The sequence below is a fragment of the Chelonia mydas genome, chromosome 8 (assembly GCF_015237465.2).
Source record: "Chelonia mydas isolate rCheMyd1 chromosome 8, rCheMyd1.pri.v2, whole genome shotgun sequence".
In the NCBI taxonomy this organism is placed as follows: Eukaryota; Metazoa; Chordata; order Testudines; family Cheloniidae; genus Chelonia; species Chelonia mydas.
This window is the reverse complement of record NC_057854.1, coordinates 27396227-27423455: the sequence shown is the minus strand read 5'-3', so window position 1 is coordinate 27423455 and position 27229 is coordinate 27396227. Positions and strand designations below refer to the sequence as shown.

Genomic DNA, 27229 nt, shown 5'->3' with positions numbered 1-27229 from the left:
GGTGTATAGGAGAATTTTTTTTCATACTCATTCAAGCATGAACATGCTAAAAAAGATAATGTATTGGTTGGTCAGCATAATTCTGGATCCACATTTAACTTCACACACTAGATGCAACCTCCACCCCAAAAGGAAACATAATGGGCCAAATTCATTCCTGATATAACTCAGCTGAAGAGTCAGTCATCAATATTATTGACCTATATAGCATCATACATCTGTGTGGTGCTTTAGAATACAGATGATGAGGTATCCGTGCCCTGAAGACTTTACATTCTAACAGCACAAACACTCAACGCCAAAAGCACTATCTGCATAAGAAAAGTTACTCAAATGGGTAAATCTTTGCAGGGTCAGGCCTTAATAAACTGTGACTAGCTAAAGCAATCTCCATTAATTTAGAGGTTCAGTTCCCTTGTTCTGACACAGATTAATACTTTTTTCAAGACAAGTGTCTTCTTCATATACATAGTGTAGCACTGTAGGTTTTGTTACAAACATCAAGCTATGATAGTTGCTGCAGAAAGTGTTATTACTCCTGTGACCCTTTTGGGGTTGCCCAAGAGGTATATGGTGAATCGCTACCACCTGCTTATAGTGCTAGGGAGCGCTGTCTCTGCTCACGGGTGGAAACTCACCCAAAACTACTGGTGGCTGGTGACACAAGCATCATGCTTCAGAGTCCGTAATCCCCGCTCTTTCCATCTGCAGGCTAGCCATTTGTACACCGCAGACCTAAGGCTCCCTAAGTGAGTCCCTGGGGCAGAGCAAAGTGAACCTGTGGTTAAATCTCTGGAGATAGTAAGCCCGCATAATTCTGCTCTAGTCCCAGGGCACAGGTCCCTCCAACCTGTCTGTACATCCCAATTTGTTACACTTCAGTACCTAGTTCCTCAACTTCTGGACACCTGCAATGACACAGAGTTGCAGCCTCCATGGAAGCAGTGCCCCCCATTCACAAGCCTCATCTCAGCTCAACACTCTCCTTAGCACACAGCTCTTAGTCATGTCTACAGTAAAACCAAATAGAAGTTGTTAGACAAACCTTAAGATAAAGATTCAGATAGAAGCAAACATAAGGAGTGGGAATGTATGGCTAGAGATAATAGAGAAATATAAAATGCAATCTAGAGCCTCTACTTATTATTCCTTTCCTGTTTAATACATTTTTTCTCACCCAATAGTCAATCTGCACAGCGCTTGTCCTGTTGAGAGAGCTGGGATCCACTTTTCATGAAACTCTCACGCTGGCAATGTTGCATCCATAATGGCCTTATGCGCTTCCTTCTCCTTTTTTACAATTCCAGACCTTTTGTCTCTTTCAGAACCAGGGCATTTTGTTAACTTCAATCCACCCCAATGGTCCCCCTTTTCAAGATCTTTTTCTTGGTCTCTTTTGTGTTTTGTAAAGGCCAAAGCCTGCACCCTGTCCAGACAGTAAACACTTGGCAGGGCTGGGTTGAAAAATGTCAATTGATCTCATTCTTGATTGAGTTAGCACGGAGAATCACCCCACCCCCGGTGACCAGTTTCACTTCCAGCAGCTTTGGAACACTATACTCTATATATTACATAATTCTTAAAATATCATCCATTGATACATGCTGCAATAACCATGCCAACCAGCGAGTTCTTATCTTTTGGCAGAGAACACACATGGTCCCCTCTGTGAAATAGTGTGAGGATGGAGATCACAGGGAAAACATGCCCATCTTGGCATGTCTAGGAAGTCCATGGATATAGACTCAAATGTGTACTCTCCATCTGTTGCTAATATGTGATATCTAGGTCAGAACCCCCTCCCCCAAAATATCTGTTAACAATTGATACTTTCTACAAATCTTTAAAAAATATCCCAGCCAGCCATGTACGAATGGGACAAATCTGAGTAAAGATGTAAATACTATTTTTCTGGAGGTTCAAGGAGCATTCTGACAATATTTAGTCCATTGTGCCATAATTTTATTTGACCTGCTCCTTGATTTGTTCCTCTGAAAATGGTGTGGTCTCAGCTGGCTTTGATACCACAGATGTAAAAGGTACCATAGACTTGACGGTGCCTGCCTCGGTGTTGGAGTCAATGGTGGTTTTGGTGCTACCTGGGAAGAGGAGTGCTTGGATTTTGGCTGCATTTTACTCTTATCTCCATCCCTAGAGGATTTTGGTGCCAACGACCTTCCTCTCTCGGTAGTCTGTCTAGAGGTCTGGTCTTATGCCTAGAGGTCTTGTCTGTCTAGAGGTCTGGTCTTCCGAGGCACTGGAGAGGGCGAGCAGTGCTGTGTCTCAGGCAACACAGGAGATGCACTCCTAACTGAGGCTGAAACATTTGGTGCTGAGACAGGACAGCTAAGCTCTGATGGAGGTCTCAGGGCTGCCTCCATGAGCAAAAACTTCAGCCTGGCTTCTCTGTCGTTTTTTGTGCTTGGCTTAAAGTCTTTGCAAATTTGGCAGTGAACCCAAATATGATCTTCCTCCCAAAACTTCAAGCAGCTTGAATGTGGATCACTCACAGGCATCAGCATAGAACAAGAGACTCAGGGCTTGATGCCTGGTGACTGAGGTGACTATTTCCAGGAAATTTACAGGCACACTGACAGCACTTGCCAAGGCAACCCAAGCAATTTCAATGACCGTCATGGATGGCAAGAAGTAACTGAGGGAGCTTTGGGGCAGCTGGGCCCTTTATACCAGCCCACAGTGACAAGCAATAGCAGAGGGACGTCAAGCAGCCCCAATGGGTACCACTGAGGGAAAAATTTCTGATGATCATGCATGGGGCATGTACATATCAAGAGTGGAATGCACGTGTACAATCTCTTGAAGAAGAAAATTCAGCTAGCACACAGCACAGTCATGTGGAATTTGCTCATCTACAACGATTACACAAAAGCAGCTTCTCTGGGGCTGTTTTATTTTTTAAGTATATAAAAAATGTTTTTAAAAATATATTTTTATAACTTCACTCCAAATTATTATCATATTTCACCAGCAAGTACACAGTGTGGTTATTTTTTAATTGGATAGTCATTAAATTGATCAACTTAAAAATGGACAAATCCCTTGTGTGGATATGTTGAGTAGTTATCAAGTATATTAAAAAACAGTAATTGTAATAACTGCCTGACTATAAATTAATTTGTAAAGGTTAGATATCTTGGTTAACTGTCTGTTTTTGATTTAGCGTGGTTTGTTTCCATGCTAAATCATCTCAAATTTGACCAGGTTGATATGCAAGCAGACAGAAACCTAGCTTATTTCAACATATCATATATAATATTAAGATCATCATCAAGTTTCTGGTTTAAAGGCACAGAATCATATCAAGCACAAACAGAAATTTAGGTGTTATAAAAATAAGAGCAATAAAAATATTTCCAGATTTTTTTTCAAATTTAATTTCCATACAGTTGTTTTAAAATAATTACTTCCCTGATCCATTTGCAAAGCCAAAATTGCAGCAATATGGCACTGTCACCAAATGAGGATCTGGTCTGTTACTTTTAACTATCATTTTAAAAAGAAATGTGGGATTAGCTGCACCTACCTTGAAAGAAAACTGGTGTGACTAGGCACAAGGACAAAAATGTTTAGTGAATATGAATATGTAGTTAAAAAGGAATTTAAAATAATAATTATAATTAAAAGACACCATTTCCCCATCCCCTTAGCTCTGAATGGTAACAGTGTGAATGTGAGTGGTCTCAGCCAAAGAGTCCATTAGTACTGATACTTTCTAGCAGTGTTTTCTGAATCCGAAACTATGGTAATTAGTTTTTGTTTTCCAAGGCAGTTTCAGGGCATAAGTTAATGGGGACACAGCTGCTCCATCTGAGAAATGATTGTTACACACAAGAGTACTTTCACCCCCAAATGCTTGTTTTTATTCATTCTAAAGCACACATCTAAAATAACAATAGTTTAGAGCACCCCAGGTACAGTTATCCAAAGTCTGAGATGGTGTCGAGTGATCAGCAGCAGGTTTCTGATGTCCAGCCTTCCCTCTCAATGCTGGGGAGTTGGATGTCAGTCTCCTAGTTCCTCGAAAACCTCTCCAAACTGTACATTCTAACTAATCTCTTTTATAGGTCTTTCAAAACAGAGCACATAAACTCGTAGTAAACCCTAGCGGACTAAAAATTTCCCTAACAATATCACAGAGCTCATAATTCTACTTAGTAGCAAAGCAACTCCCAGCAAAAACCCATGGTCATAGACACTAGATTCAAGGTCAGCTATCCACACTTTCTTACATTTTCATGAATACGTCACTTGATTTTTGTTAGCAACACTGCAGCAGTGCAGCTGTTTTGTCTGCTTAGGCAAAGGCCAAACTTTTCCTATGTGGTATTCTCATGTCCATTTAATGGTGTCTGAGTACACAAAATGGTTATGTCAAGTCCAGTTCTCTCGTAACAGCATTACCTCCAGTCTGAAAATATAGGTTATGATCTGATATGATAAATCCTACTTTCCTTAAGAGTGCCAAAACCCTGCCCTTACATCATTGTCTCCACATGGCCCTGAGCTCCCCAACTCCCATTGCCAGCAGCGCAGCTGTCACCCTTTCTGTGCTGCAGTTTGCTCTGGACCACAAGCTGCACTTTTGTGAGCCTTCTTACAGTGCGCACAAGGTGCAAAATGCAGGTTAATGCTGACTGAGTCCGCACTAATTTGCACAGAAAAACTGGCTGTAATTTATTTTGTATTTTCAGGAGAAGCAGCAGAGCACACTGGCTGTTCCTGAACTCCTTACTTTCCAGGATAGCCAAGGCAGCATACTGTGGTCCTCACAGACTTGAACATTTTGATATAGGGGGTCTGAAGATGGCTGCCCAATTGGATAATAGCAACATATTGATTTATGTGGCCTTCTACAGCTCTTTGTTTTTTTCATTCCTTACGTGTAAATGCCTCCCCCTGCACTGCGTAATGGAGGATGAATCCAGTAATTAATGGAGGACCTGCGTGATCTGCCACCCCCAGTCGCAGCGGTGGAATGGCAGATGTAAGTGTGAATTATGTGGCTTCAGATCACAAATGTAATTTGTCTTTCAGTATTCTAATGGTGGAATGACATATTCCTAATGACCCACTTCCACTGACAACTGCTGGGGTATACATGAACGTCATACAGAACTGCAATAATCTCCATGGAGAAACAGCATTCAGCCTGAACTGGAAATAGCAAATGTATGAGACACTTCTACTGACCTTATGTAGGCTCCACAGCAGGACCAAAGAGGGATGAACAAACCTTAAATACTGGTTCCAAATGAGAAATTCCATTCAGATAATCTGATGTAAGCACTGGCCTCCTGTGGCTACATAGCACTTAACCAACTTTAATCTTGCCCATGATACATGGAGAGATGAACACAATGCTTTATTTGCATCTGTCATTAAACTCTTTAAAGGTAACTTGCCCAGAAATAATACATCTCATATAATTAGTTTATTTTATGCTATAGTTTGACATTGCTTCAAAGCTCTGAACAACGGGTTGCATGAGTCAACCATCTATTTAAACATATTTGTAGGAAATAAGGCGAATAGATAAAGCATCAATGCACAGCAATAATAGGTTATGATGAGAACTAGTTGAAAACTGTAATTTTGCAATCATTTTAATTGAAACTGTAAACGTCTTTCTCAAAATTTGAATTTTTTCTTTAAAATTTCACCGAAGATGGAAATTTCAAAAATTTTAAACTAGCTCTGGCTCATAAAAGGCCATTTTCAAATACTTATGATGGAAGCTTTAGTTTGAACACAAGGCTAGTAGTCAGGTAAGCTGAGTGCTAGCCACACTTCCATAACTTTGGGCCAGTCCCTTAACCTGTCTATGCTCCATCTGTAAAATAAGGATAATAATCCCGATTCATCTTTGTAACAAGCACTTTGAGATCTGTATGTAAAATTACTTATTGTATTACTATTACTTATTGTATTATTTATATTACAGAAACCAATTTTAGAGAGGAGATTTTGTGCAGAGAGAGTGGGGCCATTTGCAATTGAAGTGGGGGACAGGGAAGGACTGTTCAGAATAAGAAAGAGGAATGGGTAAATGAAAGAAATGGAGGGAAGAGGGAAGGAGAAAAGAGAGGAATGGGGGGAAAAGGGGAGAGAGAAGCAGAACAGGAATGGAGAGAAAATTTGGGGAGCTGAAAGCTTGAAGTGGTAGGGAAGAATGATAGACAGAAGTTGCCTTTGAATTGCTGCCTTTTAGGATTCTATGTACTGACTGCACTGAGATTTCTAGTTACTTAAAACCTCTTTCTTCACAATTTAGAACCAAGGGACTGTAGAATGGTTTTTCTCAGAGCAGATCCAGCAAGGAAAGCAAGTCCCACTACATGTAAAAAGAAATATCAAACCTGCTGGCATTTAAAAGAAGAGAGGGTTAGATTATTTTAAATTAAATTTTAAATGCAGGTGAAATTCCTAATTTGTGGTACAGCTGCTGACATTTTTGCTTTTCCCAAGACCCATGTAGAAGATTGTATCTTCATTGGGAGGAAGGAGGGAGGGAGGCAATTTGAAACTGCCTGGTAAACTAATGTAAAAGTAAAAATATTCAGCTTGCTACATCTCTTGGTTTTGACCTTAATCTTAGCCTTTTAATCAGCAGAGCTCACTGTCAATAAAGGGAAGATTCTGAAAGGGAGAAAGGTCACACAGGCATCTGTGGAGGTAAAAAAATCAAAAGGAAACTGTCACCTTTCTACAAAGGAGTCAGATTTCTAGACAAACCAATTACTATTCTACTAGTACTAACCAGTAGAGCCTCACCTTTTGTAATCATTGTACCATAGGAAAATCAGTGCAAAACACTTAAACATTCTGATTTGGGAGCATTTTACATTCTGCACTGGGGAAAATGGCTGTACAAGGCAATAGATATCCAGGCCACCAGTCTCTCTGTCTACAGAAAGAACGAAGCAGGAGGCTTTGTCATCCTCAGACCTTCTTTGCCTTCCAACTACTGTAGATCTTATTGCTGTTGTCATTCTTCTTTTATAGGCTTTTCTTGTTATTTCTTCACTAAAAACCCAAATGCGTGATAGGAGCTATCCAGCCAAATAATGAAGAAAGAGACGGTCCCCGTCTTGAAGAGTTTACAATCTAAGCATAGATGAGGAATCCAAGAGAAGGGCAAAGTTTACAGAGATAAAATCATGTGGTTATTTAGGTTTGTTTTGCGTGTGTTCTGGTAATTTAAAGAAAATACAATAGTTATGCTGTTAAGAATCCGTATGTTGTTAATGGTTGCTGCATGGTTATTCAGTTAATACAGTATTTCAACATCTTCACACTGTACATGATTTAGCAGTACCTGAGGATGCAGAATTAACTGGAAAGAACAAGCGGTTATTAGACCTATGCAAAACATTCACTTCAAAGCTCAGATACTTTAAACTTAAAATGGGCTTGAAAATTATTGCATTTGTGAGATCCTCAGCACATGGTCACACACTGTTCACCCCAAATGGGCTGGGATTGTTTGAATTAGTTTTTTCTTTGTGGTCAGTCTCTCACATCCACCTACCCAGGTCTGAGACCTTTCAATGTTTTTTGGTGATCTGGCTCACACACATCTCCAACTCCATCTGGGTGGCTCCCTACTTTGTCCTTATGGATAGAGTTTGTGAGTGCTTTCATTCTGATACAAATAGTTCAGAAAAACAGTGACCCACCCCTTGGTGCTGCATTTAATACTCTCAGCTCTTGTCCTCAATAGCCAGACTTAAAAGGCGGAATCAATTTCAGCACTTGGAGGAGACATGGGAACCTATTTTTAAAAAATATATAGAATGGTCAGACAACACATTTTGTCTGGTAAGCCAGAAGACATCTTGATGATCATATACCATCTAAAATGAAGGGAAGCCTGATTGCACTTAGTCTCTGCCAAAAGGTTGAGGGCCCAATCCAACTCCCAATTAGGTCACTGAGAGTATTCCCACTGATCTAAATGAGAGCTAGAATGGACTGCAAACAACTTACTACTGCTTAACCCATAACCTCAAAGCATTCATCTTTAGTGACCAATACAGTCACATCTCTTATACCCATGTTACTCTTTGAAAAGGTGCCCCAGAGAGCAGCAGTCTCTGTATTCATAAACCTGATTTATGTTTACTGTATCACAGAAATCCATGCAAACAAATAAATAAATAATTCAAGACAAAATAAAAATAGGTAGATATTGCAAATTTGCCTAAGAGACTGAAGATATTGTTCCCCATTAAGTTTAGGATCACAGCTGTGCCTGCAGTTATAGTTTCACTTTTGTACAGCAAAGTTGCTGCAGGGAAATTGTTTGCTAACACTGAAGTGTATACAAAGATAGAGAGTAATGGGAAAGGTTTACAAAGTGCAGTTGTAAAAAGGGAAAAAGAGGGGAAAATAAAAACAGTTGCCAAAGGAAAGGACTGAAAATGAAGAGAGCACAATATTGGCGAGGTGAAGAATCAGGAGATGAGGAAGGAACTAATCTCCAAAATTGTGGTTATTGAGGGAGAAGCACATGTCTAAATGGCATTAATGCAGACATCTCTTCCTCACTACTCATCCAAATGTGTCACTGGGGGCTTAGAACAGACCTAGTGCTGCAGGATTCCCTAGTCTTAATCTTCTATTCATCTAAGTAAGATGCTAAACAGGACATAAATGCACTGGAGACTGCTTAGGATTTCATAAACATCACTGATTAATGCATCAACCCTGCAAAGGGCTCATAGAAGTGGATCCTTACATCAGCCATCTCTACTGCATGACAGCAGATGGCAAAAAAAACGGGTAGAGGTAAACAATGACAGGTCAGTTCCACAGCATGATCTGGATCTCATGGTAAGCTTGGAGAATAGCAATGAGCATTCATCAGACTTCAGGTATATTTGTGCTTAATATAATGGATCTGTTGTTACCCTTAACCTGTAAATAATTATATGGCAGCAGTTTGACTCAGGTGTCTTGTTGTAAGACACTAAACATTCTAATAAAAATGTGTTTTGTACACTATTGAAACACACCTACGCTGCTAGCTAGCTATTCTGTGTTCCTATTTGGCTTTCACTTACAACTTGTGGATGGGACAATGAGGAAAACCTAGTTTTTAATCCCCAGATCCAAAGCCACGGAGATCCATGAAAAGACTCCTGATATTTCTCATTCTCTAACAACTGATACTAGTTTTAAAAGCCACTGACTTTTTTTTAAAACTGGATTTCAAATATATAAAACCAAATCAACTGTAAGAGGCTAGAAGAGCTTAAAAAGAATTCGGCTCAAAGAACCATGCACCTGTAAGGGTTCCTGGTGGGACTTGGCTTTTGTTGTGGTGGTTATTTATTGTTTGCACTCTAGTAGTGCCTTAGAGCCCCGATCATAAGACAGGATCCCACTGTGCCACATGCTGTACAAAAACAGATCCCTGAGGAGCTTACAATCGAAGTATAAGACAAGGGAGAGATAGATACAATACACAGAAAGTGGGCGCACCAGGTAACAATGAGACAGAACTGGCTAGCGTTAAAAACAAGCATCTGTAGCACACTAGTTGCCTAACCACTGTCAAGTTTTTGTAGGCATCACAGCAGAGGAGTTTTCAGGAGGGATTTGGAGGAGGACAATAAGGTGGTGTAGAAGGTATTTACGGGGAGCTCCTCCCCTGCATGGGGGGTTGCATGGGAGAAAGTGAAAAGGTGTTTTAAAATTTAACATTTAAATTTAAATTTAATGGGCAATGAAGGCAGGCACAGCTGCCATAGAAGAGGCAGGAATTTAAACCTAAATAATGTATAGGAGATGATAGGTAGGGTGGGGATAGGCTGTGAAGGACCTTAAAAATGAAGATGACTAGTTTGTATTCATTGTAGTGGATGAGGAGGAGCCACTGGAAGACCACCCAAAGAGGATGTTGTTACAATGAAAAGCCATGAAAATGATCAGGAAGGCTTGTATAATCCACCATAAAATTGAAAACTATTTAAAAATTTGAAAATTCACCTAAAATCCAAGTTTTGCCATGAAATGGAATAGAGATTTTTCAGCTGAAAATGGAGATTTGCCTGTCTTCTTTTGAGACAAATACATTGTGGTGTTTGTCTGCTGCTCTAAACAGGATCTGAGCATGCTTTTTTTGGGTTGGGGGGTGGCAGTCTACCTGTTTTCAGCAATAGAAAATAGATATTTTGCCTACTTTCCCCAACAGGACACAGTCTTCAAAAAAATAACAAACCCCTCTTTCCTTAGTGCAAAACTCTATACTCCACTTACATTATTTGTTCTGGGGGCAAGTTGGACAGAGTGATATGAAGGGCTGTGTTTCACACTTGGGAAGAAATATTCACAGATGCAGGGGGCCAAGGAGAGCCCAATACCTGCAAGCAACTGCAGCAATACCGCTACAGTTGTGCTTGCAAGATGCATGGGGAGCAGGCTACTTAGAGGCTTCCTAAGGGGACTCAGAAATTTGTGCAGATTGTGGATCTGGACTCCATGGTGGCCCATCCATTAAAGCAGGAAGGGGCTGTGAGCTGTTCAAGGGAAAGGCCAGTGAGTCTGTGAACTGCAGAGAACCCTCAGCTGCAAAGCCCACATAGGGGAGAGTATTCTGGAGCCAGGTTGCTACTCAAATTCACAAGCTATGGACTAGCTGTGTGGGTGCACTGTGCTCTGATTCTGGTTTGGAGAGAGAGGATTCTGTATTCCCCACGGCTATGTTAGCTTCCGTCCCCAATACAGAGCCCAGTTAGTTAAAATCTGACAGAAGACGGATGCAAATTTAATCATTGTTGTTTGCGGATTAAGAAATTCACTGTCACAATCTGAAGAAACTTCTGTCCCAACCCATTAAAATAAAAACTAAATAACATTGCCTTTCACAGCTATCATATTCTGCTCAGTAGCATGTTAAACCATGAACTGAACTATTGGGATCAGCATTTGAATCAAGATTAGATATAAAAGGAATGCATCAATTTACCAAACCTCATGGGGGAAGGGGTTGTCTGTTAGAACATTTTCTTCCACAAAAAAGCATGACTAATGCATCAGAGAGGAAAAACAAAGAACAGAAGGCAACCCCGGACTTTTAAAACAGGGGCACTGTGTTGTGGTTAATGACTAACACTAGAAAGTGTCTAGAAAAGCTGCAGCAATAAGCATAAGGGAAACTGAAGCAATAGCAAAACCCATTCACAGTTAGGAAATCTCTCTCTGGTATCTTTGACAAGGAGGCTCAGCTGAAAAGGGCGGATACATGAAGGCTGCAGAAGCAGCAAACAAAATGCTGCACTGATTGAGTTATCATGTAATTGGAGTGCCCTTGAGCCACTGGGGAACAACCAAAAATGACCACCGACTGAAGGGGAATAAGTCCCTCTTGCTTAAAGTGAAAACTCAAAGGGAGTTGGCATCAAGTCTGAGAAAGCTGTGATGACATGAAGTACATTAGCTCCCATAACTAGATGAAATTATGGACACTCTTTGAGAGCAGCCTGGTGTCTGTAGGTGGCATTTTGAAAAGGATAAGCCCTTTAAAGAAATTACAAGCACGAAAGGGAAGCAGTGATGTAATAACTAATGCCGAACACATAGTAACTTTCACCAAGTAAGGACTGAGCAAGATCCTCAATCTTTGGCCCATTGGGGATGAACACAGATGTAAATTCTACACACCAAAGCAGCAGCCTTTTCTATTTTCCCTCCTAACCATGATCTTGCTGTAATTAGGACTCTGGTCAGAATAACAGAGACAAATGCTGCTCTGCAAACACTTCCATGTATAACGTCTGACTGCTGTGATCATCATTACAATGGCATCATCTACCAAACAGTGCAATCTTACATACTACAGTTCTTTCCTGCACTTAAAATAGGAAGGAACTTTGGTAACTGTGGGTAAATATTTACTTTTAATGGTGATCACTGTATCCATCTTTCTTGAGGAGCCTCTGATTATTCTTTCAGGGACCACTTTCCCTACTCCCTCTCAGATGTAAAGGTAGTGTCCAAATATAAGGCTTTATTTTGTAAGGAAAAAGGATAAAGCCAGCGGAATATCCTTTGCTTTCAGCAACACAAATCTGGACAAAGTGAACAGATATGTTGGTTTACAGGACATTGAATAGTGTACCAAAATGAATTGAAGGACATATTTATTGCATACAAGGGGTATACTGCAGGCAGGGCAATACATCACTGGGTGACCTGACACAGTCAATCGGGCTAGAATTCTCAGTAGGGCATTTTGTGCCTCAGACTTTTTTTTCCATTTCCCTGAAGCCCCTCCACCCCTTACCTACTTCAACTTGTTTAGCAAAGCACCTTCTAAGGTACAGCTAGGCATATCTCCTAGCTATTAGAGGGATAATTTCATCAGTATAATCTCCTTCACAAGACTGTTGAAAACTGTAGGATGAAAGGGGAACTGTGGAGATTTACCTACTAATTAGTTGCTCTTATTCAGAAGAGTAAAATAATTGATTTTAGGACGCACTACCTCTTATTAAGACCTAATTAAGCCATATATCAAAGACTAATTAAATGCCATTATTCCATCTCACTGATGAGTTTTGATGCTTGATGTATAGGTTTGGGTGGAAGATGAACACATTGGCATAGATTTCTAAACCAGACAGATAAATATAGAATAAGAAGCTGAGTAAAAGGAATTTTGGATTATCTAAACCTAACACGCTTATTGGTATTTCTTCACTTTGAAGTGGCACAAAACAAAATATTTAAATACTGGCTCAGCTTTGTAGGGAAGGAAAAAGACAGTGCAAGTGTTCACTCTTTAAATTGCATATTTAAACACTTCAGTAATTTCCTTGGCATCGAGGACTGGGTTTGTGAAAAGGGGTACATTTTTATAGCATATTTCTCAGTTTATTCTGCAGCTCTTATTATTTGAGATTCCACTGATAAGAGATACTATTTAGTTGTGCTGTTTCTAAAAAACATTATCAAAAAACAAAACAATTGTCCGCTCCCTTCACCTTAAGGACTATTTGAATTCTTCATTCTCAGGTTTATTTATTAGTGAATACGTATAAAGTGAAAGGACTACACGCCTCCGGCTCTCCAAAAGAGTCTACAGGCTGAGATAAACATAACACACAGGGAAACAGAGTTTACTTTTTAGAAAAAAATATTGTGGGAATTGAGATTATTAATAAGGCTTGTGTTTTTGACACTTCATTCTCCACTTCAATGAACTCGCTCACTGTAAAATAAATCTTTAATAATCCGGTTGTTTGTTTGATAAAGAGGGCCTTACACTAAAATTTCTCTGTGCGATGTAAATCAATTCATAGCTATAATCCCATCAGCCTAACCCACAATGCCAAAACTGTGTCTTCAGGATGGTATTACTCTGACAACACAAACTGATCATTCTGTGTAATCTATGAGGTCATGACCCCACAGATTATGGTGGGCTCTCTCTCAAATTCCCTGGTGTTCTATAATGCAATGTCTTCTGGATAAATCACAAGATACCCACAGAAAGTAATGATTTCACTACACCTCTGGGATGTATTTGATTGTCTCTAATAGTTACTTTCACTGGCAGTATGATAATTTGCAAACAATAACATCAGTCATATGTCACTTTTGCACTCATTACTGGCCAAGGTATAACCCTCTAGATCCAATAATCTATACTTTTCAGCATCTAAATTAAATGTCATTCTGCACTAACTGTAGGATATTCATCTGAAACTGAACTTTTGCCGGTATAAGATGTGTTTTAAATTATCTGAGGGACATTTACCCTTGAATTCTTTTTGCATTAATACAAATTGAAGTGGCAGAACTGCAAAAACAACAAATAAAATTTGTGCAAATGAGGAAATAAAATATCATAATAGAAAAATGAGCAAACTATTTTGTAAGCAATTGTTACAGAATGCATGGACATGACTTAAAGGTTGCCGCCATTCTGTGTAATTTGCTACATAAAGCTGTGGAGCAGAATTTCTACTTGTGTTTATTCATTTGGTGAGAAATGATGGAGTTTGACATAGTCTGGAAATTCCTACTGAATATTTAAATGGTATTATAGAAAAAGATAAACTTTTAAAAAAACTTTGTAAACGGTGTGATGTGGTATACAAGCCCGAAACTGGATAACAAGGAGTTAGGCAGCTGCTCTGGGCTCAGGCAGCTCCACCTTGCCACACCTGCAATGCATGCATAGGCTAGAGGAGGAGCTTAAAAGGGGAGAACTGCAGCTTGCTTGTGGCAGATCCGGAAAGAGAACAAACCTTCAGCCTCTGAAGAAAGGGCTGACTAAAGGCAAGAACTTCTCCCAGATGACTGCTGCCCGAGGTCCCTCCCTCCCAGATTCTGAAGCACCCTGAGAGGGGATCATTCCCCTTTCTTTCCTATTACCTGTGTTTATTTGCATTAATTCCACTTCCTTTTTGTTCATAGACTACCCTGCAAGGAGAAAGACTTTAAAGTGACTGGGGAAGAGATGCTTTGCCAATCCTAGCCACAAGGAGGTGCTAGCTGTGAGTTAATTCTTTCACAACAGAAAAAAATAAAATGAAAAATATCCAGAGTGTTACTTTTAACTTTTTAAGTATCAGAAAGGTAATGACTGAACACAAAAACCTGTGTGTAAACATCTTCCCTACCACGGAAGCAGCCATGCTACTGGGATTGTTGTTTGCAGTGCAGTTGCAGCCATTTTAGTCCCAGGATATTAGAGAGACAAGGTGGGTGACCTGAAGAAGAGCACTGTGTAAGCTGAGTGCTTGTCTTTTTCACAAATAGGAGTTGGTCCAATAAAAGATATTCATGACCCTGGGAGACTCTCAGTCTCACTGATAGAGGAACCCCCATACTGTAACTCACATCATTGCCCTAATATACATCTCAAAGACATCATGCAAAGTATCATATGGAAACTGGTGACAACATGCTGGTCCTGAAAATCATTGTGTGATGTGTGTATGAGTTGTGTACAAGGAGTTATAGATATGTTCTGAAAATATGTTCTTATAATGTATTTGGGAGGCAGTGCATAACCTCGGCCTGTCCTAGACAAAGGAGCTTATTTACCTGTCTGACTGGCAGGCAGAGGACAATGACAGTACACTTACATATAAGGAACACAAAGCCATTAAACAAACAGGAGAGAAGACAGTTTCACAGTCATGCTTGGGGACAGACTCTACACCCTAGAAAGCCTTCCTGGCTCTTAAGGCAAAAGTAATGAACATTTTGGATAATATAAGGGGAGCAAAAAGACCATTTAGTTATCCATCACTGAGGCGACATAAGCTACAGCACCCTTTGGGCCTGTGAAAATTGTATTCCCTAGTCTGGATGGCAACGGGTGCTGATAACTTGATGTAACTAAGGAAACTGTTTAGACAAAGATTGTAATGTGCTAAAATTAAGTTTTAGTCACTAGAAAGAGTGTTTTGTTGTTTTATTTGTAACCATAGCTGTCTTTTGTTCTTGCTTAGAATTTCTTAAATCTCTGTTCTTTGTTGTTAAATGTATTCTTGTCTTACTACAAAACCATCCCATGTGTTTTAAAATGAAGTGTGCGTCTTCAGCTAACTTAACAGGCTGATGTGAGCTCTGTCTCTTTGGAGGCAGCAAACAATTTCTGTAGGAGTCCAGTGAGAGGGTCTGGACACTGCAAGGAGATATCTCTGGGGAACTGGGGTTCACTGATTGTTACTTGCAAGGCAAGGTTTAGACTGGCAGAGTCTTGAAGAGTTCGCTGGCAAGGCAGACAGGCTGATATGTCAGGGAACTGACACACAGCTTGGCAGCCGCAAAACTCCCACTTTTGCTAAGACAAAGTGGTATCATAGTGGCTCACAGTTCTGGGTGTCCTAAGCATAACATCACAATTACCTTACCCACCTTGTCTCTCTAATGCTACTGGCATGCATTTTGATTCAAAACCTCTCAATACCATGGAACCAGAGTTTAGCAAATCTGCAGCTATTCCTCCAACATTGTGGCTGAAGAAAGCTCTCTGCCAACATTTTCCTCTGCACTCTGCCTCTGTGGATCCCTTCTCCCTATATCCCATCCATGATGGCTTGCAGGAAGCTCCACACACCTGGTCCCTGCCTGCTGCATGGGCTAAAATAATCCTGCCGCAACACTTTACCCCATTAGGACTTCTGCAGGCAGCCTCTTTTCACCACCTTGTGACAGAAGTCGCATACATTCAGGCTTTGCTGGCATACTAAACGTTACTCCAAGTCAACCCTAATACTCAAGTTATTACTAGGATAGTATTCCAGCAATCCCTAGACTGTCCATTTGGTTGGAGTAAGAGGCCTTATTAATAGGTTACAAAATGTTCTTGTGAGGAAAGGAGGAACTTTGGGGCACCATGCTAATGTGATGGCTCCAGTCCCTGTTCTGTTTCTGTGACTGGAATCAATAGAGCCTCAAGTGTAGGAGACAAATGGGGAGGCAGAAACAGTCTCATCCTCCATAGCCTCAGTGAAGTTGTCCATGGGAAAGTGGCTGGAAGTAGGGTCAGGGTTGAATACAAAAGCTATCTTCCAAAGAAGGCTTCCCTTATATCTGTGCCTGAGGGAGTTGACAAGACTGGTAGAGATGAGGTTGCAACACAAAGGCCATGCTGGGCAAGAAGGATGATGGTTCCACTCAACATTTCATTAGAGGCAACTGATGTAAAGGTCATTTGTATGGGGGAAGTTAAATGCTACTTAGATATCTGATCTGACATCATCTTAAAGGGCAAGGCTTACACTCAAAGTCAGCAAAGTAATTTGTCTTTGCTCCCCAGCATACATACATAAATAGAAAAAGTTGACAACCCTGAATTTTCCCATCTTAGCAGTTAATCTAAGTGCCCCGCAGTAACACAATTAAACCAAGTATCACACTAAAAGGATTACTTAGTAATGCAGAATTTGCTAATTGGCAAGCTCACTAATGCACTGGCATTGTGATGTGTCAGAGACCCAACATCAGGTTTATATGCTTTCATTTTCCCAACATATGGTAGGTTTGGTTCCTTTCTGTGAGCATAAATAGGAAGGTGGAGTTTTGTACTCTTCTCTTCTCACTTTGCTAGCACTGATAGACATTTTTGTTCTCTTTTATGTGTTTTTATCCCCAGTGACGATCCTAGTTTTGCGTTTACACAATTGATTCTTTTCTGTAGTGTTTTACATTATAATCTTAGCAGTACAGAAAGCCAGTTCCTGAAGGGGAAGAGAAATTATTTCAGCTCTACAAACATAAATGAAAAAGGATTTGGGGATTAATAAGCATTGAGGTCAGAGTTCCAGGTAAAGAGTTTCATCATCCTAGATGGAGCTTTCTCAGGAAGGTGGAATACCTTCCTGAATTCCTGGGTGTGCCTAGGACCTTATGGGTTTCAGCTAACATCTACTCTTTTTGCACACCAGATAATATTGCTGGCTTGTGCCTGGGTCATGCAGTGCTATGGCCCAACTCCTCTCTGATCCTTTTGCAGGAGTAGGGACACATCACCCCCTGCATTCCCCAGTGGACTGCAATTCAGACTGGTGCTTACACAGGACTTTTGAGAGTCAAAAAGTCTCCTATGTTTATTCTCACTTCTACTCTACCCCTACTTAATGACCTGGCAGAATCTGGCTCTTGGAAAGTGAAAAACATGTTCCTATAGGCCATGAACACAAAATGAAAACAACAAAAACATCTGTGGTTTTCAAAACCAACACCAACTGAATCAGATATGATTCTCAGTTTTACCAGAAGTGAATGAGTTGCACTGGTGTACAGGAGAGAGGCAGGGTCCATTGTTCAATTTTATATTCACTGACAAAAACCTTTGTTAATGTAGAGTTAAGGATGCCTGGTAGTATCACGTGCCATCTCAGAACACCAACTTCAACAAAATTCAAACCTTGGAAAAACAGGAAATACTGAGTTAAGGTACACACCAACACAACCTGAACTCGGCCTCCTCTTTGAGCACTGACCTAATATGCCCATAACATACATTCTCACATTCTGCCTTTGCAAATAGTGCACATTACTTAGGGAATAGGACACATGACAAAGGGAGCAGAATGTAATGCCTTCTCTTTGCTAAGGCAAACCTTATTATTTAGGTGAGCTGTACTGAAAAGAAACTACCTGCACCTATTCTACTCTCAAACACTGAGCCTACACCACAGAAACAACTCCACATTTGCGAAATTTTGCTACCCCTTTACCCCCTTTTATCACCCCTTTAGTCTTACCCACAAGATTCCTTCCAACTCTATACTTTCACTGACCTCTCACTTAACCCACAGACCACTCTGAAATCCCACCTGACTGCTGACAGCATAGGTGCTGGAACTAGGGGAACTAGGGGTGTTGGGGGTGCAGCAGCACCCCCTGGTTTGAAGTGGTTTCCATCATTTACAGGGTTTACAGTTTTGTCTAATGGCTTTCAGCACCCCCACTACACAAATTGTTCCAGGACCTCTGGCTGACAGTAGCCATGGAAAAAATAACTCTCTGCACGGTACTGACATTTTACAAAAGCCAGGGCAGAAATGAGGCATATTGAATCCCTCAAGGTGCACATGCACTACTTTCCTTTGTGCACACCCACCCAAAGAATCAGGATCACCTCACATCATGATCACAGCTCTTCATGCTCCTCAAATTAATCCCTCCACCTTTCAAAAGAGCTACATCTAATACAGTACATGCAGCTGGAGTGCATGCAGAAAATTCCCAGTAGCTATTGCCAACTTCAGGGGGCAGAGTTAAGGTTCAGTGGGCATGTCCCTGGTTTTCAGAGGTTTGAGTTTTGCTGAACTTGATGTTATGGAAAGTCATGAGACACCACCGGGCAACTTTATCTCTGTGTTAATGAAATTTGTCTGTGAATCTAGTAATAATGGAAATTATCATTCTCTATTACAGTTTTTGCAGAAGATATCATGAAATTGGAGTGATGAAGAGACGTGAGGGAAAAATAAGTACATGGGAAATGGAAGATGTTGATCATTTTTTAAAATGCATTTAACTTAAACCATAAATTTCACTTTACATTATCTTTAAATAAAAAGTCTATGTAAACTTGATATTTTATCAGAAACACTTGTCTGATGCATACTGAATTGTCTTTTTGAATTATATTGAATATTTGAATACTTGTGTGAGATAATTATTCTTTTCTGTGTGACAGATCTAACATGCTTTTTGTGTCTGAAATATTTTGTATTTCATTTTTTATTTTTAAAAAGGAACTGTGTTTTAAGGCGTGGACGAAGCTTTTATGTATGACACTTTTACTCCCATTTCCTTTTGTACAGTTCATTTTCCTGCTTAGTGCAACATAATACCCGATTTGTTTTATGTATTCAATTTAGTAATGCAAGCAAGGTTGCAAAGGTCATAAAACATTATGCTGCTTCTATAAATTCCATACAAAAAACTCCCATTGAAACACTTTCATCACATACAAAAATTCCAAGGCATTTCACAATGCTAACACACAAACATAAATCCAGGAGTTCATCTAACTATCCAGGACCATAACAGGCAAGGGAGTCCATGGTGACATTGCAATCCATTGTACCATTGCCACCTGTCTCCTGTAAGAGGCAAGCTGAATTTTCAAATGAATCAAAAAATGTACTGGAACTTAACAGTGAGAAGATCTCAACACATGTGCAACGTTTCATGTTGATTTTCAAGGGATTAGCACTTTAGCTGAGGAAATCTAAGTAAACAAACATTCTGGAAGACCAATGAACAATGAAGAGTAATAAGCCAGCTATAATTAGTAATAAAGGCCTTAAAATAAATGTATCCTCTTGTGACAGTGTTGGTTGAATCCTTACTGTGTTCTGGAAATAACAGAATATTTTTTTACAGTGTAACTAAAATGGTAATTAAAAGCTGATTTACTATCAAAGATAACCTCAAGGTCATAACGTAAGTAGCTGGCTGTGAAGTATTCCCATCAAAATCATCTGAAAGATTCTGCCCTACTCACAAGGTGGTAGGAGAGCAGAAGCCAAAGAGAAATCAGATTTTTTTTTGGCTTTAGAAGGGGTTATGTATGAGGAAAGATTTAACAAAATTGTAATTAGTTCGTTTTGAGAGAAAGGCAATTAACAAGGCGCTTGACAGAAGAGTTTAAGTGTAGTTATCTGAGGGATATTATAAAATTAAGTTTAATGATCTATTTAAGGTAGCTTGAAAGACCAGACCACCACAGAGCAAACAGTGGATGCCATTAAAAAGTCACCATTTGCCAACATGTACCACGATTTTACCAGAATTATTTCTTATTCTTTCCATCATAGCAACTTTGCCCCAAGTATATGGAAAAATGGATACTGATGCTCTTGGAACTACAACTGTTGAGTTCTAACTATTTTTATTTCCATTTTCAATAGTTTTATTCTGTTTTACAGTGTCTCCAAATGCTTCAGTATGGGGGGGAAGGAGGTACTTTATATAATTATTGAGATTCTTTAAAAAATGTTAAATGAGGTAGTAAAAAACAGTACATCAAACCATTCCACACATCGCGGGCCCATGGCCTACTTCTGGGCCTATACCACTATATAATTTAAGGATTGTATATATGGTGCTTTATGCATGGGAAGTTGGAGTTTAAATCTACAGCACCGTAGCAGGTTGTGCACTAAGTGGCCATGTGGACCCTGCTGCCATACATTAAAAGTTCTGTCGTGTGCTCTGACATATTGTATTAGGTCTAAGTGCACTGTGGAACTTTTAGTGAGAAGCAGCAGGGTCCACATGCTCACTTAGTGCACAGCAGGCTGGTGTATTGTAAATCCACAATCCACCTTGCTGCGCACTAAGTGGTCATATAGACAAGCCCTATAGGATGTAGTTCCTGATAAATATGGAGTTAGTACTCTATTACGAATTTCATCATGTGTTTTCAGTCTAGTTTAACTAGACTTAATTTGGTTTAAACATACCCTCATACACCTACCCATATAAACAAGCCACTAAGACCTCAATCTGCAATAAGCACTCCACTGGTAGATCCCTGTACTTATAGAGAACTCAGTACAGGATCAGAGATCTGTGACATCATAGAGATGGTTTCTCTAGCAGGAGACACTTCCACTCCCTGTTCTTTATCTGTTCAATTGACAAAGAATCTCCAGGGCTGCTACAATCCAACACCTTCTGCTATCCATCTTCCAAGAACAATCACCACTTTAAAGATCAATTTCAAATACTGCCAGACATACTACATACAACCCCCACGAACAAACAAACAAAAACAACACCCCCACAACCTACAGTCAAAGACTATTAAAGTTGCAAAGTCAAGCACTCAAAAGGTTGAAATTGCAATATTTAAGGTCACCTGTGAACCTTAATTTGGCTTCCTTATGCATAAACAGTATGATACAATATTTAACTACACGATCACATACATTTTTTTTTACTATTTTTTGGAAATAAACAAAGACAACAGAGTTTTATAACGGACAGTGTCAGGCAACCGTAACTATAGGTGTCATTCCTGTGCTATGTATATTTGTGAAAAACACATTTTTACACAAATTTGCCCTAAGTGTAAGAACCATCACAGCAAGCAGTGTCAACATTATACATATAATTTTCTAATTCTGTGTATAATTCAGTAAGGTAAAAGACAAAAGGATATCAACATGCAGGAAGAGAAAAAATTGGAATAACTTTCTCCTTTGATTGGCTATTTTCGTTTTTTTACTCCTGAGTGGATAATACTTTCATGTCAAAGAATAAGTTGGCTTCAAAGTAAATTATATGAAAATGATAAATTATTATATATTTTGTATATACGCATTGGTCCAGATTCTTTAGTTGACTAAGGCTTCTTTGTGCCCCATATGGGCCTAAAAGTGGCCTGTGATGATCAATGGCTAGAGTTCAGTGAATTTAATATAGCGGAATCAGTGCTGGCTTCTATGCCAACTGACTTCTCTTCTCCCAGGTTAAGAAGCAGGAGGGGAATGTGTTAGGGATCTCCCAGGGCAGAATGTGGGTGAGAAAGAGAAGTCAGGAGGCATGGCAGAGTGGAGCTATTCTACATCTGATCCTCCAATGGCCCAGATGTACCTTCCACCAGTGGTGCGATAGGGCTGCTCCTGTGAAAACTAGTCTACACGGGCAATGTTTAACCGTGGCAGCACTTTAATGTGGCTTCTGTAGTCATGGCAGAGCTCTGTGAGAGAGCTCTCCCAGCACGCTAAAAAAACCACCTCCACGAGGGGTGTAGATCCCAGTGCTGGGAGCGCGGCTCCCGCACTGGCGCACGGTCTACACTGGCGCTTTACAGCGCTGAAACTTGCTGCACTCTGGGTGGTGTTTTTTCACATCCCTGAGCGAGAAAGTTGCAGTGCTGTAAAGTGCCAGTATAGACAAGCCCTACTTGTATCGGGACCAATCGACTATGAATAAGGTATGAAACTGTGTTTTCAATGTAATGGAGAATCAGGGCTATAAAATATCATATCATATGAGACAGTAGTACATCCTTCGGGTTTATGTGACTTTTAGTATTGGTGTTAAAATCTGATAAATCAAAGTGGCGACCCCAGATGAGCTTTTGTCTCCAAACTGGTGCCCTCATAAACAATGTGATTTACTTATGGAAAGAATTAATATAATAATTTTTTTGTTGGTAAATCATTACTGATGATGACCTTTTGGTGAACTTTGATACAAATGTAAGATTTCAAATTGTTTTCCTCCCCTTGTAATTAGCAGTGCATAATTAATGAGCACATCAAATTTCAATATCATAGGTGAAAAAGACACATGAGCAATGGCTGTTGATAAAGTCAAGTCAGATTAAGAATTTTTGTTCACGTACTCTATGGCCCGTAATGAAAGAGCATACCTGATTTAAAGATTCTAGATCAATGTGAACATGAAAATGAATTGCCAGCCACGCTACAGAATAATCACTTGATGCATTAGGATGCTGGTTTTCCATCATCAAAAGTTCTAATCCTATGGTTTTCTAGGATTCCGCGAACTTTTATTTTCCCTCATGAAGATGAGTTAATTTTGTTCCTAGCAGTCTCTAATAACTCCTTTTCTGTAGTCTATGTCCAAAATTTCTTAATTCCTATTCTTTTCAATGATTTCAAACGTTTATTTTTATTTGTAGCACTGCATTTTGTTGTACTGCCTCTTGGTTACCATCCAGAAATCGCAATAAAGCTGCACCTGGACAGGATTCAGATATTTTGTTTCACGGGGAATTCAGTGATTTCAAATTTTTTTTTCCTATTCCAAAATCATCAGCCCTAACAACCCACCCTCAAAATTTCCTCTCTAACAAAATAAAACAAAAACAAAAAACTAGCTTACGGTCTCTTAAAATACTTAGTTCTGATTTGACTTTTTTATTTTATATTATATACATATTATATTATATAAAGAAATTGAAACAGAAAGTAATTTTGAAATGGAAAATTGAAACATTGTATTCCAAAAAGATCAAAATACATTTTTGATATTATGGAAATATTTTTCCCCCCAATTTTTTTCGACAAAGATTTGTTGCAATCAACATATTTCTGTGAAACTTTTTACTTAGACGAACTGATGTTTTCTGATGAAAAAATATTCCATCAGAGAATTTCCACCCATCTGTAGTGCATAGAGTGTCTGCAGGTTTTCACTCAGCAGCTCTTCACAGCCTTCAGTTGTAAGGAATCCCATGGCTGGGTGCTACCTTCAGGCTTTCTTCCCCAGACTCAGATGAAATCATGGAAAACAACATTCTCAAGCAGACATTGGTACCTCTAAAGTACTTGCTTCAGTGGGAAACTTGTGACAACCAGTCACCTTTCCCTATTTATCCTAAGCATCACTGGCTTCTGCGGCTAGGCTCTCTCTGGCAACAATGTTTCCCTTTGCTAGCAAACCACAGCACTAAAGATCAGACGGAGAAGAATTAATTATGCTAGGGAAATGCACTTGAACAGTAGAAAAAAAGTCAGTATTTCATCCATGAAACCCTAAGCAGCTGTGAAATGCACAATCATCTTGTTGCATTGCCCCAAACAATATATTCATTATAAAAATAATAGCCAATGCATGAACTTAAAACAGTTATAATTATGCTCCCCATTTTGAATTCCCTATTTTTAACCGGCAGGCATACCCATTTTTACCTGGTTAATTTGAATAATGCTAATTCCTTTGTGCAGGATGAGAGCAGAGATTCTTTATTAAAAGAGACTGCAAGGACTATAGCAGGTGACATTTCAAAGAATTTCAAACAAAAATGTCAGAATTCATGTGTTGTTTTAATTTACACAAATGCAACTGAAATCCTGCAAGATTTTTATATTGCATTCTGATTGGCTCTGAGAACATGAAGCCGACAATAACACAATTTGTACCTGACCCTTCCCACCTCAAATCACAAAAGATATCAGCATAACTTGGAACACAGACTGATATGTTTTAAGGCCAGAAGGGACCATTACGATCACCTTGTCTCACTTCCTGCTAAACACAAGCCAAAGAATGACACCAAGTAATTTCTGAATCAAACTCAAAACTCCTGTTACTAATTTTTTTTAAAAGTATAACGTACTTGATGAGTTTAAATCAGATAAACACCCATTGCCTGACTTCAGAGGCATCAAATTAAGCTGAAAAAGCTTTTGGAAACATAAGAGTGATGAAGGAGGCTTATCCTACACACCCACTATCTTAATACTGCTATGATCACTTCATGAATAAAGAGCATAAACCTGCCCCCATGAACAGCAATCACAATTAATCCTGAGAATTTTGTTACTAGAAAAGGAAGCCAAAGAGTACAGTAGATGAGACAAGAAGTAGCCAGCATTACTAATAATATTAGCTCAAATTTCAGAGGCCAGACACATCACTAAAAGGACGCATAACACACAGATAAAGATCAGGCTGGATACTTGGACCAGACAGAGCAAAAGAGGCAAAGATCATACAAGTGGAGAAATGAAACAGTAAAATGTGAAGACTAGGATGCAAAGTGGAAGCTGTGGATGATATTAACCCCTCCCCCTCCAACAACAAGATTTGCAGAGGTATTTACCATCAAGACTGAGAGAGAATACTGCTGCTGGTGATGAATATGGCAGTATACAGAATTCTTGCTGAGCAAGAAACAGTTTCAGCAATTTTATTTATGACACACTTTCTGTCATTCATAAAGATTACCTTAGAGGAGATTTTCAGCAGGGGATGCACTCTGAAAACATTTCACAGAGAGGTGTTTGGATGTCTTCGTCGAATCTGAAAAACAGAAAATCACTAGTTAAAGCTATCAGCTTATGACACAATAGTAGCACTGGAAAAAAGTGATTGAAAATATCCACAGAAGAAATCTGCTCACTGCACAGAGAATGTGACAAAGAGAGAGGTAGATTAGTGGGTTTATCTCAGAAGTGACAGATTTCTACATTTCAGAAGTGCCATGCTGAAGAGGGTGATGGAGGGGCTCACATGAACAAGAAGAACCTGTGGTTCATCGGTAGCCATGGGTTTTGATTTTGAGTTAAACTCAGTTCTGAAATCGTAAGATTAACCCAATAAAGCAATTTTTTTTCATAAATCTCAGGTACTTTTTCTGGGAAGTTGGAAGCAGCATTGGAAAGATATCAAAATAATTTAACAATCTGTAGACAGGTTAGGAAAGTGATGAAATGACAGATGGAATACTTACATTTCTAATCTCTCTTATACAAATTAAAAAATAGAAGCAGATTCTGCTGGCAAGTGACTTGGTCTTATATGCAGCTTGAAGGCTGCATATTCTTTTCATTCATCATTTAAAGACAGATCATCAGGAAGTCATTACACTGCAAAGACTGGGCCTCTGTACAAATGTGATATAATTAAGCGCAGCAATATGCAATATCACAGATAATAAAACAGAAAATGGTTTGCAGTATTGGACTTGTCCTTTGAGTGCATTACGGTGCCAGGTTTAATCCTGTCAGCAAAACTAAAGGAAAGAAACATGTTTCCCAGTCCCTGTATAAAATAGATGTTGGCAGCTTAGAACTGGCTTCGAAAACTAATGTTAAGTTTTGAGTTGTCCTTTTTTATAGTAAGTTCCAGTGGTTAGTGAAACTTGAGTTGTCCTGTAACCAAAATATGAGAGCCAAATATTGTATCCCAAACTTTTGGAGAGGTTTATACTTCTCAGAAAAAGAAGTTCAGGGATCTCGTAGTTTCTCACAGAGACTATATTTAAGGAACAACAGCAAATTATTCCAATATGTAGTAAAGATAGGAAGAATAAAAAGAGGCCACGATGGCTGCATCAGGAGCTCTTTAATGACCTGAAAATAAAAAAGGAATCCTATAAAAAATGGAAACAAGGACTGATTGCTAAGGAGGAATACAAAAGAATAGTGCAAGCAGGAATACAAAAGAATAGCGCAAGCATGTAGGGACAAAATCAGAAAGGCTACGGCACAAAATGAGGCACACCTAGCAAGGAACATAAAAGGTCATAAGAAGAAGTTCTGTAAATATATACGGAGCAAGAGAAAGACAAAGGATAGTATAGGCCCACTACTTAGTGGGGAGGGAGAACTATTAATTGATGACATCAAGAAGACTGAAATGTTTAATGCCGATTTTATGTCAGTTTTCAATAAAAATGTTAATTGTGACCAGATGCTTAATACAATTAATATTAACAACAAGGGGGAAGGAACACAAGCCTAAATAGGGAAAGAATAGGCTAATGAATGTTTAGATAAGTTAGATGTAACTTTGGTGTGGCCTGACAAAATTCTAGGGTACTGAAGGAATTAGGTTGAAGCAATCTCAGATCCACTAGCAATTATCTTTGAGAACTCATGGAGGATGGGTGAGGTCTCAGAGAACTGGAGAAGAGCAAACATAGTGCCTATCTTTAAAAAGGGGAACAAAGAGGAGTGTCATATGTAACTCATGGGAGGTAGCTGTCCTGCTCTGTTTGGAAGGGTGGTGAACTGTGTCCTGTTTTAGGAGCCACACTTTAAGAAAGATGTAGACGAATTGGAGAAAGTCTAGAGCAGAGCAATAAAAATAATAAAAGCTTAGAAAACTTGTCCTATGAGGAAAGGTTAAAAAGACTGGGTATGATTTGTCTTGAGAAAAGAAGACTTCAAATATGTTAAGGGCTGTTATAAAGAGGTTGGTGATCAGTTGTTCTTCATAGCCTCTAAAGATAGCACAAGAAGTA

At 39.4% G+C, this 27229-nt stretch overlaps 1 long non-coding RNA gene across 1 annotated transcript in view; it reads right to left on the bottom strand.

Annotated features, from left to right (window-relative positions):
• Nucleotides 1-25284, bottom strand: part of LOC122461519 — a 68417-nt gene extending 43133 nt beyond the window's left edge. Inside the window, exon 1 of the long non-coding RNA XR_006283456.1 lies at nucleotides 25210-25284. This is a non-coding gene — a long non-coding RNA (uncharacterized LOC122461519). The remainder of the gene's footprint in view (nucleotides 1-25209) is intronic.
• Between the last annotated feature and the right edge of the window lie 1945 nt (nucleotides 25285-27229).